Source organism: Gekko japonicus, unplaced genomic scaffold, assembly GCF_001447785.1.
Source record: "Gekko japonicus isolate JY-2015 unplaced genomic scaffold, Gekko_japonicus_V1.1 scaffold123, whole genome shotgun sequence".
In the NCBI taxonomy this organism is placed as follows: Eukaryota; Metazoa; Chordata; class Lepidosauria; order Squamata; family Gekkonidae; genus Gekko; species Gekko japonicus.
In genome coordinates this window covers 1,051,388-1,065,962 of record NW_015169176.1, presented here as the reverse complement: position 1 = coordinate 1,065,962, position 14,575 = coordinate 1,051,388, and positions in this window count along the sequence as shown.

Genomic DNA, 14,575 nt, shown 5'->3' with positions numbered 1-14,575 from the left:
CCTCCTCCTCCTCCTCCTCCTCCTCCTCATCCTCCTCTTCTTCTTCTTCTTCATCATTGCATCGGGTATGTTGGACGCGCCGGGGTCTTTGGGGGCAGGGCTCCCCACCAGCCAGCTGGTCGGTAGTGGATTGGAGAGCCAGAAAGTGGGAGAACCCCTGCCCCCCATGGGGGGGGGAGTTGGCAATCCTATCCATTTCATGAAGCATTTGAAAATGTCAAGTAGAGCAGCACCATTAAGTTACTTTGGGACCCTCAAGCAGCATTTTACTGTTTTGCACAAGCCTCCCTTTGCTAATATTGTGATGCATTGCATTCACCAGGTGCTTTTCAGAAGTCCTTGAGCTAAACCTACCGACATCTGAAAGCAAACAGCAGCCAGAGGGAAATTAAGAGTTGCACACTCTGTGGGATTACCTAGGAAAGTAAAGCGGAGAGCACGGGGAAGTGCGGGTTCCTTTTTTTTGAAGACCCACAGTTCTCTGTAATTGGCTCGTTTCCTGCAGTGCAGTCACTTCTGAAAGGATAGTCTAAGCCACGGAGCTAATGCTTTGGGATCGTTTCCACTGGCTACAGCTAGAAGGAAGAAAAATAATGTTTCAATAAGCTGCTCAGAATGAACTGGTCTCATGCTAAAGATTATGATGCTCGGAGATCTCATGCGAGAAGGTATTTGGTAAAGCTTTAAGGCAGATCGGAAATAAATAACACCGAGTGCAAAGAAAAAGGTTCTTTAATGCACATTTTGAAGGCACCCTTTGGATATCCTCAAGCTTTGTGCGTGTGTTGAGCACCGGCAAGTAGCGTCCGACTTACGGCAACCCTATGAATTAATGACCTCCCCAAAGTCCTATTGTTATGCGCCTTGCTCTTGTCTTGCAAAGTGCGGGTTGCGGCTCTCTTGATTGAGCCCATCCATCTCATGTTGAGTCGTCCTCTTTTCCTGCTGCCTTCAATTTTTCCTGGCATTATTGTCTTCTCAAGCTTTTGTGTCTTGAAAAAAGCTCGCCTTGAGAACTGCAGTGCGGAATCATTCACGGTTCATGGCAAGGGGCAGCTAGTTGGATGTTGACCTAGCCCAGAAGCCGCGTGTTTCCAGAAGCATAACATCCATGACATGGGGAGATCTCAGATCCATTTTTTACGAACCACAGCTGGAGTACCGTACCACATTAAAACAAAAAAATTAACCCAAAGACAAACTGAAGATAATTTAGAAGACTGCCCCAAAGATGACGGAGGGTTTAGAGAAGGATTCAGAGAGGTATTTAGCCTTGGCAAAAGGAGGCTGGGGATCGGGGTGACGATGGATGGGACAGAGAGAGAGAGAGAGAAAGACTGTACTTTAATAGTGAGTATGCCTCTTTGTGATATATGGGCAGTCTCACAAATTCATATGTGACCAATCGGCCAGCCTGAGAACTCTGGCACTCCAATCCTGCAGTTACGACCAGCTAACTCCTTGAGAACTAAACAGTGGATGGGTTGAGAAGGGCGGAACTCTGCTTAAGATTGATTGAACCATAAATCTCCTGAGAGAAAAGTCCGGCACAACTTCTGGCCAGATGGCTGTTTCTCTTGTCAAGTCAGGCTCTGCCCATATATATATATATTTTTTTAAAAAGAAAATCCCGCTTGACGGAACATGACCTACTCCAGGTTCTTCTAAATCATTTTTTACTTAGCAGAATGACACACATTACAACCGAGACTCATATGCCAGCAGCCTGTTCTAATGTACCATTTGTCTTCCCCATAATTGATTCTCATGGAGGCCAAATACCCCTGTAGATATTCATAGGGGACTTCATCTCTCCCCAGCACAATGACATCATCATGTTCAACATGGTTCTGCTGAAGCCGGATTCTTGATATACGACCCTTGGCAAAAAAAAATATTCACTCGCTTCAAAGCCATACTTGTTCCACGCAGTCACAATGGGATTACAGCACACAAAAGGTGGCCATTGTGTTATCAAACCCATGTTTCCTGCACACATTGTCGTGCTCTAGCCACACTATAACTCAGTATTAAACTATATTTAATGAAATCCATATCGCGAGTGGCTGCCTCGGCCAAAAGGAAAGTATGTAACAACGCATAGGTATTGACTTTCGTTCTTGGTCAATGCCAAGATTTATGGTTTCTGCAGGTAAATATTGAGCGAGGCAAACCCTTACTCAATTACGTTTGTCTCAGTCAATAAATTCAGATGTTGACTCCGGTGCAACTCAGCTTCCATCTGTTATTGGGCAGACGGTGTTAAACGATGCCATCCTTCCAGAAATGGAGTTCTTGGTTAAGCTGACACCATTGAGGCAATCTTTTGAGACAAAGACTTGGGTTTCTTGGGATAACAAATGTACGACTCACCTGAGCAAGTGAGGCATTCCATGTGGCAAGGTATTGAGGATAAAAGCAGGTCTTATTCGTTGACTCAGGAACAATCCAAAGGTCCTTCAGAGACCATGGATCAAGGTGTTTCTCTGGAATCATTGGTTTATATCCTACCCACTGGGCTCAGAAAAGTTGGAAGCATTACTCCAGCGTAAGGAGCCTTCCGCTAATGGAAGCAGGACTTCCTCTGGTAGGAAAGCCATTCCACCAAAGGCAGGCAGGAGGAATGTTTTAAACTTGGTCAAAGAGAGGAGAGAGGTAGAACACAGGCCACCAACTCAAGCGGCAATCCAAGGAATGCTTAGTCATACATTCTCTTGCTGCAATAACTTCCAAATCGCAAGATGTCATAGTCCCGCTTTACACTGCATTGGTCAGGCTGCACCTGGAGTATTGTGTGCATTTCTGGAGGCCTCATCTTCAAAAAGGATGTGGACAGAATGGAGCGGGTGCAGAGGAGAGTGACAAGGAATTTTGTGGACCTGGAGACCAAGCCCGGTGAGGAAAGGCTGAGGGACTTGGGAACGTTCAGTCTGGAGAAGAGGAGGTCGAGGAGGGACAGGATGGCTCTCTTGAAGTATTTGAAGGGCTGTCACTTGGAGAAGGGCAGGGAGCTGTTCCTGTTGGCAGCAGAGGAGAGGACTCGCTAGAATGGGTTTAAATTCAGGGTGGGAAGGTACTGGCTGGATCTTAGGGAAAACTTTTTTACAGTCAAGGGTTGTGCCACAGTGGAATGAGCCGCCTGGGGAGGTGGTGAGCTCCCCCTCCCTGGCAGTCTTGAAGCAGCGGCTGGACAGGCACTTGTCAGGGATGCTCTCGGCTGATCCGGCATTGAGCAGGGGGTTGGTCTACCTGGCCTGTAGGGCCCCTTCCAACTTTGTGTGATTCTATGGTTTTATGATTCTAATTATCACAGTTCTGTCAATGTGCTAACTGCTTATGGAGAATTCGGATCTCCAGCTACCTCCTTCTGTATCTTTGAATGATGGCGTGGATCCAGCTACTCTCCTCAGCCGACTAAGAAGCCTTCCTCCCGCCTTAGAAACATCCCACTTCCAACTTGAGTGGTTCTTTCTCTCATGGAAGAACCACTGAAAGGGGAGTGAGCTTTCTTGAACTGGAGGAAGGCTTCCAACTTTGCTGAGCAGAGAGTGGCTTGGGGAGGCCGTGGGCTGAGCCAGTGTGGCCGCTCCTGCCACCCCCACCCCCCTGTAGTGCGGAGGTGTGGTGGGACAGCATCTGCCCTCCTCACCCTCCCATCTGCCCCACGGTGGGGTGGTGAGGTGAGACACAGAGGGGGGTGGAGGCTGTATGCCTGGGCAGATGTGAATGATGTGGGCGGGCAGGAGAGGAAGGGAGAGGGGCCATGGAGTGGTTGCCCAGGCCCACCTAGGAAACAGGCTGGCTCTGCTCAGAGAAACAAGGATACAGTCCACCCTGGACATCGTTTCCGAGGGCAGCCGCGTTGGTCTGCAGTAGAAAAGCTAGATTTGTGCCCAGTAGCACCTTAGAGACCGATGAAGTTTCGTGGTTTGGGTTTACAGGAGTCAGAGCTCCCTTCTGACAACTCTGTCATCCATACAGTTTTTAATAATACATTTTAAATTATAAAGAGGAATAATATGTTTTTATACCCCGCTTCTTTCGCCCTTAAGGAGTTTCAAAGTGGCTTACCAATCACCTTCCCTTCCTCTCCCCACAACAGGCACCTTGTGAGGCGGGTGGGGCTGAGAGAGTGCTGAGAGAACCGTGACTGGCCCAAGGTCACCCAGCAGGCCTTGTGTGTCCCAAAGCGGCTTACGATTGCCTTCCCTTCTTCTCCCAACAACAGGCACCTTGTGAGGCAGGTGGGGCTGAGAGAGTCCTCAGGGAACTGGGACTGGCCCAAGGTCACCCAGCAGGCCTCATGTGTCTCAAAGCTGCTTACAATTGCCTTCCCTTCCTCTCCTCACCAGGCACCTTGTGAGGCAGGTGGGGCTGAGAGAGTCCTCAGGGAACGGTGACTGGCCCAAGGTCACCCAGCGGGCTCATGTGTCTCAAAGATGCTTACAATCACCTTCCCTTCCTCTCCCCGCAACAGGCACCTTGTGAGGCAGGTGGGGCTGAGAGAGTGCCGAGAGAACCGTGACTGGTCTGAGGTCACCCAGCAGGCTCATGTGTCTCAAAGCTGCTTACGATTGCCTCCCCTTCTTCTCCCCACAACAGGCACCTTGTGAGGCAGGGGGGGCTGAGACAGTCCTGAGGGAACTGGGACTGGCCCAAGGTCAACCAGCAGGCCTCATGTGTCTCAAAGCTGCTTACAATCGCCTTCCCTTCCTCTCCTCACAACAGGCACCTTGTGAGGCAGGGGGGGCTGAGACAGTCCTGAGGGAACTGGGACTGGCCCAAGGTCAACCAGCAGGCCTCATGTGTCTCAAAGCTGCTTACAATCGCCTTCCCTTCCTCTCCTCACAACAGGCACCTTGTGAGGCGGGTGGGGATGAGAGAGTTCTGAGAGAACGGTGACTGGCCCAAGGTCACCCAGCAGGCCTCATGTGGAGGAGGAGTGGGGAATCAAATCTGGTTCTCCAGATTACAGTCTACCACTACATCACACTGATACTTGGTCTGTGTTGGTCTACAGTACAATGGCCAGATTCCAGTCAAGTGGCACCTTAGAGACCAACTGAGGGTTGCCAGGCCCTTCCTCGTCGCCAGTGGGGGGTCTTTGGGGGGCATTCCTGGAGGGGGCATGGATGTCACCAATGCGATGACATCACACAGAAGTGATGTCATCACGTTGGGGACCAGCACTCCACATGCCTGTACTCCAAGAGGCTAATTTGCTGCTAGAGTTCAGGCGTCCTCCCGCTTCTTGCAAGCAGCATTTAAAGCGACCCTTTAAATGCTGTTTGCAAGAAGGTGGTGGTGGTGGTGGGGGCTCGTGTGCCTGAACTCCAGCAGCGAATTTGCTGCTTGCAGTTTAGGCTTGTGGCTGGTGGCCGCTCTTCTCCCTCCCTTCTGCAAGATTTAAATAGCCCTCCAGCTGATGAACGGGTCACGTGCTCCTGCTGATCAGCTGAAGGGTCCTTTAAATCTCACATCAGGGGATTGGGGCGGCCACTGATGGCCACTCTTGAGGGTGGGGCATGGGGTGGGGCTTCCTTCATCAGCCAGTTGGCTGGTGGCAGGTAGGAGCCCATGAAATTGGGGGATCCCTCGCCCCCACCTGGCGACTGGCATCCCTAGACCAACCGGATTTTCGGAGCATGAGTTTTCGAGAGTCAAAGCTCCCTTTGTTGGATTATTGACCTTCAAGGTGCTGCTTGACTGGAATCGAGATACTCCACCATGAATAGGACATATCCCCTCCCTACATATAGTAGATTAAAGCCCACGGTAAGATATGCATCGCAATTTTATTCTGCTCGGTTTCAAAAGCAAATGAGCTCCGAAAGCTGAAACAAATGTCTTTGGGAAGCTATTTCAGAATTTCTCTTCCTTCCTTTCTTCTTTTACCCCAATCAATATGACGCGGACACAGAAGCCTCTAGCTAGCACGCGCCACTCCAACTGCAGTGAAAATGCAGAGCGGTTGGCGCTTTGTCAAAAGGGACAGCCACAGGGAAGCAAAATCTGTACAGATGGATGGAACGTTTCGAGCCAAAGAGCTCTCATTAAAAATGCTTTTTAAAAAACCCCGGTATAAACCGTTTCTTCCCCTCCGATTTTTATAAAACACTACCGGGATGTGAGGGAGTATGACTATATCTCTGCAAGGCTGGAAGCTAGATGGTCCATCATTTGGACAAAGGGTTAGAAGAGAAGATCTTTTCCTTGGTTCAAGTTTTCTGGGCAGAAGGGAAGTATGTGGAAATTGTCATGATATCTGTCACTTCAGAATACAGATGCAAGATCACATTTAAATGTGCTTCCCCACATAAAGAAAACTCACTGCACATGAAAGGCTATTTATTTATTTATTTTGGTACAGTTTTACCCCACCCTTCAGTGTTGGAATATAGCAAAATCTTGTGGTACAAAAAAGCAGAAGACAGAAGATCCTGCAGGGGGCAGCAAGTTCTAGCTAGATGGGATTGTAGGAGGAGCACCTTCTTTCTATGAGAGGTTTCTCCTTAGCTGTCTGCAGAATGCTATTCCTGTGGTGCGTTCAGACGGGCAGCTAATCCCGTCGTTATGCCAACTTGAATTTTATCCTGATCTTTTAAATCCATCGTAGCACGACCAGACATCCCCCTGGTGAATCGTCTTACCGCACGCTGCCTCCATTGTGGATTGTCTAGATGGCGTCCACTGAAGGAGGCATGCGCGGTAGGTTTTTTGTAAAAAAGGTTTTGCGCATGCGCATATGCATCACAGCGTGTCCTTGTTGAAGGAGGAGGTTTTGCACATGCGCATATGCGTCACAGCGCGTCCTTGTTGAAGAAGGCGCACGGTGGGCTTTTTTAAAAAAAAAAAAAAACCCTTTTTGTGCATGCGCATAGACGTGACAGCACGTCCTTGTTGATCCATGCATGTGTAGAGATTTTTTAAAATGGCGCTCACTCGGGATGGTCTGACGTCAGACCACCTGGACGGGAGGATGCGTGCTGGTGGAACGATCAGATGGGTTGAAGTCCGCAGTTGTCCCGCAGATAACCAAACCCCCCAGATTTAAAGTGCTATCTTTTAAGTACGGCTCCGAAGCACGGCAGAACGGGATGCCCATGAAAGCGTCCACTGAAGGAGGCATGCGCGGTGGGGTTTTTTTAAAAAGGTTTTGCACGTGCGCATATGCGTCATAGCGCGTCCTTGTTGAAGGAGGCGCGCAGGCTGATCTAAAGAGCCGTCTGATTGGACTCCTGGGCTTTTCTTCTAGAACAGTCTAGAACTCTCCCTCAGCTAGCAAGACAGGTAGGTTTGTCTCTTCCCTTTCCTATCCAGTTTGTTAGTTCCTAAATAAAGGGTTCTTTACTTTTAACCAGTGCAGTGTCTTGACTGCTGCTGTGGACCTGGGGATCCCCCAGAATTACAGTTCATCTCCAGACTATAGAGATAGTGCTGGAGAAAATGGCTGCTTTGGAAGGTGGACTCTATGGCATTGTACCCCACTGAGGACCCTGTCCTCCCCTGGCTCTACCCCCAAAATCTCTAGACATTTCCCGACCTGGAACTGGCCTCCCTACCCCCCACACCAGTGTCCAGGGAGAACCTGGCAACCCTACTGCTGCACAGGCACTCTTCCAACACCCAAGGCATCGCACAGCACTCTCTTTTCCTCCATTTTACTCTCACAACAGCCCTGTGAAGCAGAGTGTGATTGGCCCAAGGACGCCCAGCAAACTTCATGGCAGAATGGTGATTCGAACACAGCTCTGCCCAATAGTGGTCCAGTCCTTTAACCACTAGGCCAAGCTGGCCCTCTAGTTAGCCCATTGGACAGAAGACTAGGCTAAAACCTTTGTCCCTAATGGGCTGGTTTTCTGTGGGCGGGGGTTGTCTTGCTGGATGGAATCATGCCAGCGTACAAAGCCCCACTTGGGTTCTGAAGTGGTTTTTGTACTGCATGCTTTTCCTAAACATTTGGATTTTAAAACATAAAGGCATGTTTAAAATTTTCGAGTACTTCTGCTTTGTCACTTGTGCATTTTAATCTGTGTTTCAATCACGCTGTTTAGACTGGTATAACAGGGTTGCCAGCCTCCAGGTGGTGGCTGGAGATCTGCGATTATAAGTGGCGGCCCCTACCTGGTGGAATGAGCTCCCGGAAGAGATCAGGGCCCTGCGGGACCTTATGCAGTTCCGCAGAGCCTGTAAGACGGAGCTCTTCCACCAGGCCTTTACGTAGGGGCCGCCGCCACCACCACCACTACCAACGGTGGTGATACTATCTAGCCGGAAATGCCCTTGGAATTCAGCGATACGAGATCTATGTGACAATGAGAGCAGCGGACGGTCTCGAACTATCTATTGGTCAGTGATACCCAATTGTGGGTTGCTGGAAGCCGCCACTACAATAACTTAAGATCCTGTTTATGGAAGCACTTTATTGTCGAATGTAACGTGTTGATAATTTTATGGTTTTATTGGGTTTTTGTATGGGCTTATGCCCCTTGTAAGCCGCCCTGAGCCCGCTTGCGGGGAGGGCGGGGTAAAAATGTTCAAAATAAATAAATAAATAAATAACTGATCTCCAGGTGATAGGGATCAGTTAACCTGAAAACAAGTCCACTTTAGAAGGTGGACTCTGTGGCATTATACCTATTGAAGTCCCTCCCCTCCCCAAACCCCGCCTCCCTTAGACCCCCCCCCTTCAAATTCTCCAGTTTCCCAGCCCAGAGCTGGCAACCCTAAAGTTTACATAGGCTTGCGACTTGGTTGCTGCAATGTTAGCTGTGCTCCATCCACTGAGATAAGGCAGGATACGGATCTTTGGAAAGAGAGAAATTGGCTCCAAGACAGAGCTGATGGCTGGACTGCATCCTTAATTTGTGCCAAGTGGCTTCACTTCCTTGAATTAAACATCTTCCCAACCAGCGTCTAGGCTGACAAGATGCATGGAGGCGGGTGCTGGTGCCACAACTATAGAACAGAAGGGCAAATTACACTTATTTATAGTTTTATTTACTTTATTGACATCCTATCTTTCTCCCCAATGGGGACCCAAGTGGCTTACACCATTCTCCTGTCCTGTTTTACCACAACAACCTTGTGAGGTAAATCAAGATGGGAGGCTGTGTTAGTCTGTCTGCAGCAGTAGAAATAAGCAAGAGTCCAGGAGCACCTTAAAGACTAACAAAATATGTGGTAGGGGAGGAGCTTTCGTGAGTCACTGCCAGGTCCGTGGCTACAGTGGTGCATTTCAGGGCACACCCACCCCGGCTTTCTACCAAGGCCCCCCTGACTTTCATCCAGCAAAACTGACACACATCTGCACTCCTAGCATATGTTTCTGTTGTGTTGCAAGCTGCTCTTTGGATCGGTCTACCTTCTGAAGCTAGGGTTGCCAGGTTCCTCATACCTGCCAGCAGGGAATGAGGGGTGAACTTACCGAGTGGGGAGGAATACTGAAAATAAACATGACCCATAGCTGACATAGCTCCTTTCCACATTTGGATCTCATTCCTGGTTTTATCAGAGTTCAACTTGCAACACAATACCTTGCAATTATCCCTGGTTATAACAGCATCCGTTTATCCGGGGACAAATGAGGGGCGGAACCGGGGGTGACCTCAATGTAATGTGGAAGCAAAAAGAAGATAACAAGATAATTACGGGGTGAACTCAAGTGTAGTGTAGGATGTAAGTTGAACCAGGGTTGAACCAGGATTTAAAGTCTAGTGCGGAATCACCCACTGTGTGAACTGGCAAAATCCAGCTGGAAACTGGATTGAAAGTGGATTATTCAGTGTGTGACCGCAGCCTTTAAGGTGCTCCTGGACTCTTGCGCTTTTCTACTGCTTGTGAGGTAAGTTAGGTTGCGAGTCTGTGACTGGCCGATGGTCACTCAGCGAGCTTCCATGGCAGAAGGGGGGTTCTCAGGTCTTAGTTTGACACTTTAACCACCAGGGCTATTTTTGGGCAGGAACGCACAGGAACGGAGTTCCAGCTGGCTCCCGAGTTGGCCACGCCCAGTAGGAACTCATTAGCATAGGCCACGCCCAACAGCAGAAAGTCATTAGGATTGGCTACATTAGGGGTGTGTGGCCTAACATGCAAAGGAGTTCCTGCTACAAAAAAAGCCCTGGGTTTTGACAACAAACAGGGTAAACAGAATAAGAAGCAAAAGGTGGGTGTGGCTGGATGAGTACATGGGGGTGTGGCCTAATATGCTAATAAGCTGTGTCATCATGGGTGTGGCCTAATATGCTAACGAGTTTCTGACATTGGGTGTGGTCTATTATGCTAATGAGTTCCTGCTGGGCTTTTTCTACAAAAAGAGCCCTGTTACCATACTGGCAGCTAGGGTTGCCAGCTCCAAGTTGGCAAATTCCAGGAGATTTGGGGGGTGGAGCCTGAGGAGGGCGGGGTTTGGAGAGGGGAGGGTCTTCAGTGGGGTAGAAGGCCACAGAGTCCACCTTCCAAAGCAGCCATTTTCTCCAGGGGAACTGATTTCTGTCGTCTAGAGATCAGGTGTAATCCCAGGAGATCTCCAGCCACCCCCTGGAGGTTAACAATCACACAAAAAATGGGAATACAGCGAATATAGATGTGCAAACAAATAACCAGAATGATCCGTCACGCTGTACAAATCAAACTTGATACTGTCTTCTTACACAGTCCTACTTAACAACAATAAATGATATACATAACAAATGGTTTTGCCACCATGCATAAATGACATCCGCACCAGTTGAATAGTGACTTAATAGTCCTTGAAAGTACGAGTCTGTCTTCAGAATGATGTGGTCACCCTCATGGTGCAGAGAAGAGTTTCCAGAAGAAAGCACGCGGTAGACAGCATGAGTTCAAGACTAGCTGTAGCCAGGGCTTTTTTTGTAGAATAAGCCGCCCTGAGCCCGCTCGCGGGGAGGGCGGGGTAAAAATACCTAAATAAATAAATAAAATAAATAAACCAATACAAACAGACTCTTCATTAAAGTTACTAATAAATAATACACTGGTGCTCAATGTAACTTATATGATCCTTGTTGTTTGTATCAATATATACCATGAGATGGCAACCATGAGATGCCCCTTGTAAGCCGCCCTGAGCCCGCTCGCGGGGAGGGCGGGGTAAAAATACCTAAATAAATAAATAAAATAAATAAACCAATACAAACAGACTCTTCATTAAAGTTACTAATAAATAATACACTGGTGCTCAATGTAACTTATATGATCCTTGTTGTTTGTATCAATATATACCATGAGATGGCAACTTATATGATCCTTGTTGTTTGTATCAATATATACCATGAGATGGCAACTTATATGATCCTTGTTGTTTGTATCAATATATACCATGAGATGGCAACCATGAGATGCCCCTTGTAAGCCGCCCTGAGCCCGCTCGCGGGGAGGGCGGGGTAAAAATACCTAAATAAATAAATAAAATAAATAAACCAATACAAACAGACTCTTCATTAAAGTTACTAATAAATAATACACTGGTGCTCAATGTAACTTATATGATCCTTGTTGTTTGTATCAATACAACAAATTACAACATAGTCTATTTCTTACAATAACCAATAATAACAAACAACAGCATGTACAGCTTATGAAAGATTCTGATGGGGTCCTGGTTTACTTTCAGCCCGTTTCTTTATCTTTATCAAAGAATCCTTACTGTATACGAAACAAAAATACAAAAAATACAGTGAGGATTCTTTCATAAAGATAAAGAAACGGGCTGCCCATTGAGAACAACTTTAATCTTGCTACAATAATGTTATGATACATCAGTGAAAATTGCTGACACTTTCTAGTTGAAAAACTGACCAGAGACGCTGCATGCTCTTCATCTTTTTTCATCTTTATTCGGAAGAAGAAAATTATCGAAACGGTAGACCATTCCAGAGACCATCGTTAACAACCACAATTTAACAATCACAGTTTTGAATCATTATTTATGTATTTTGTATTCATCTTTTGTACTTTGGCTTTATTATTGATGTAAAGATTTTATTTAGCGCTAACATTACACAGTTGTCCAGTGTTTTTTGGATTGTCTATCGACTGTTACCATAATTTGGGATAGAACCAGAGCTAGGGGGACTCATTAGCATAACTGGGGCAGGGGCAGGGAGCTGGGGGCGGGGCTTGCCACTACCGCCATTTGTGTCCACTCCTGGGCTGCCAGAGCGGTGCTTCTGCGCGCTCTGGCCCCAAACGACCCCTGGGCGTACGTTACAGGAAGATAAATTTCAGTAGAACATCAGAAGAAACTTTCTAATGGTAATAATGTTGGGGGTGCCGAGTAGTTGGCGCCTGGCACAGGCTGCCTCTGCTGCCTTGTAGGTCAGTGGGAGTAAAATAAGGGGAATTTGGAAATCTGTATTTAAAGAGAATCCTAGCTTTGCCTCGTGATACTCCAGCAGCTCTCGTCAGGGCTGAACTTGAGTTACCTTCTGTTAGAGCTCACTTGCACCAAAATAATATGAAGTCTACAAATATGTTCCAAATAGCTATGGTTTCTAAAAATTATCTGATGGCCAAGCTCTTCAAAATCAGAAGAGCTTTCATATGGACGAGGGCAGACTTGTTTTCTACTGTTCCGGAGGGCAAGACTAGATCTATTGGGTGTACGCTGGAGTCATTTTGTAGAAAAAGAGCTGCAGGAGCTCCTTAGCATACCTAATAAGCTATTAGCATAATAGCTCATTAGCATATGCTACGCTCCCTGACATCACGGGAAGTGATGTCAGAAGGTGAAGCAAAAGGGGGGGGGAGGCATCTTCAAAAGCCTCCCCTTCCTTTCCCCAGCTGGCCTGCCCAGGCGGGCTGGGTTTTTTGTAGAAAAAGCCCAGCAGGAACTCATTAGCATAATAAGCCATACCCAACAGCAGAAACTCATTATCATATTAGGCCACACCCCTGATAGTACAACTCATTAGCATATTAGGCCATACCGCCGTGTTACCGGAAGTGTGATCATCCAGCCACACCCACCTTTTGCTTCTTATTCTGTTTACCTTGTTTGTTGTCAAAACCCAGGGGTTTTTTTGTAGCAGGAACTCCTTTGCATGTTAGGCCACACACCCCTAATGTAGCCAATTCCAATGAGTTTCTGCTGTTGGGTGTGGCCTGTTATGCTAATGAACTCCTGCTGGGCGTGGCCAACTCAGGAGCCAGCCGGAACGCCATTCCTGTGCGTTCCTGCCCAAAAATAGCCCTGCTTGCACCTGGCCTTATTTAGATTCTGGAGAAAGCAGTGATCCTCTTCTGAGGGACAGCAATGCACTGCTGCATTCAGATGCCATTCATGTAGCTGGCTTCAACAATATCCTCCATCGTTACTCTCTGGTGGATGACTTTCTGGGGTCCTCCTTGCCCAGTCTCAGTGTACGAGACTGGATCTTTAAGATGGATGCTGTGCTGGACAGAAGTACGATTCTCTGTTCCAAATGTTGTCTTTGGTTCCAGTTGTTCAAGAGAGACCACAGCAGAGCATCTTATTTGACCAAAATCACCTTTCCTTGTAACAGAATGGCTTTAACTTCTTTGAAGTTTCAAACCATGCCTTCAGCCAATCTAGGCGGCCACTATCCTGGAAGGCCAGATAGTGAAGCTGAAGCTAAAATACTTTGGCCACCAAATAAGAATGAAGCACTCACTGGAGAAGACCCTGATGCTGGGAAAGATTGAAGGCCAAAGAAGTAGGGGACGGCAAAGGATGAGATGGTTAGACTGTTATTGATGCAACGAACATGAAATTAAGCAAACTCCAGAGCATGACGGAAGACAGGAGGGCCTGGTGTGATGTGGTCCACGGGGTCGCGAAAAGTCGGACTCGACTGTGTGACTGAACAACAACAACATATTTGTTTTAACAAACCTTTATGTGTTTTTAACATTATAGCCTTGTTGTTTGCTGGTCTTTGTCCATGATTTATTTGTAAGTTTTATCTGCTCAATTGTGATAATCTTTGGCCACAAACAATAAACTTTTGACTGACTGGAAGTTAAACCATAGAGTTATAGCCTTGTTTTTTTGTTTTTTTAAATAGCATTTTATTGAGTTTTATTTTTTACATCCTATGTTACTTGTTAGTTGTATGCAGTATCTTTCAACAGCATCTAATAAACAAGAAGAGAAATGTTCTCCATACGTACAATACTTGTTAATAAAACACAAAGTCTCTATATTTCTGAGGTAGTGCATATAATCGGGGTTGACAAGCAGTAAGGTATTCAAAAAACACAAACCATTTTACCATAAAATTATTAACACCTTTCGGATTGTCAAAAGCTATTAATTGCATAGCGATTTTATCTGAAACGATCAAGTCCCACAGTTTAGATCTCCATTGTGATAGATTTGGTACCTTAAATAATTTCCAATTTAAAGCGATTAAGTTTTTTGCAGCCATTAGCATAGTAGAAATTAACTCTTCGTTCTGTTTAGACAGTTTCAGACCTGGCCAAAAATGTAACAAAAGAGATGCAGGTGTATTTGGAATCACATAATTAGTTATTTTCTTTATTTCAGCAATGACCTTAGTCCAAAACTTTTTAATTCGGGGACAATCCCACC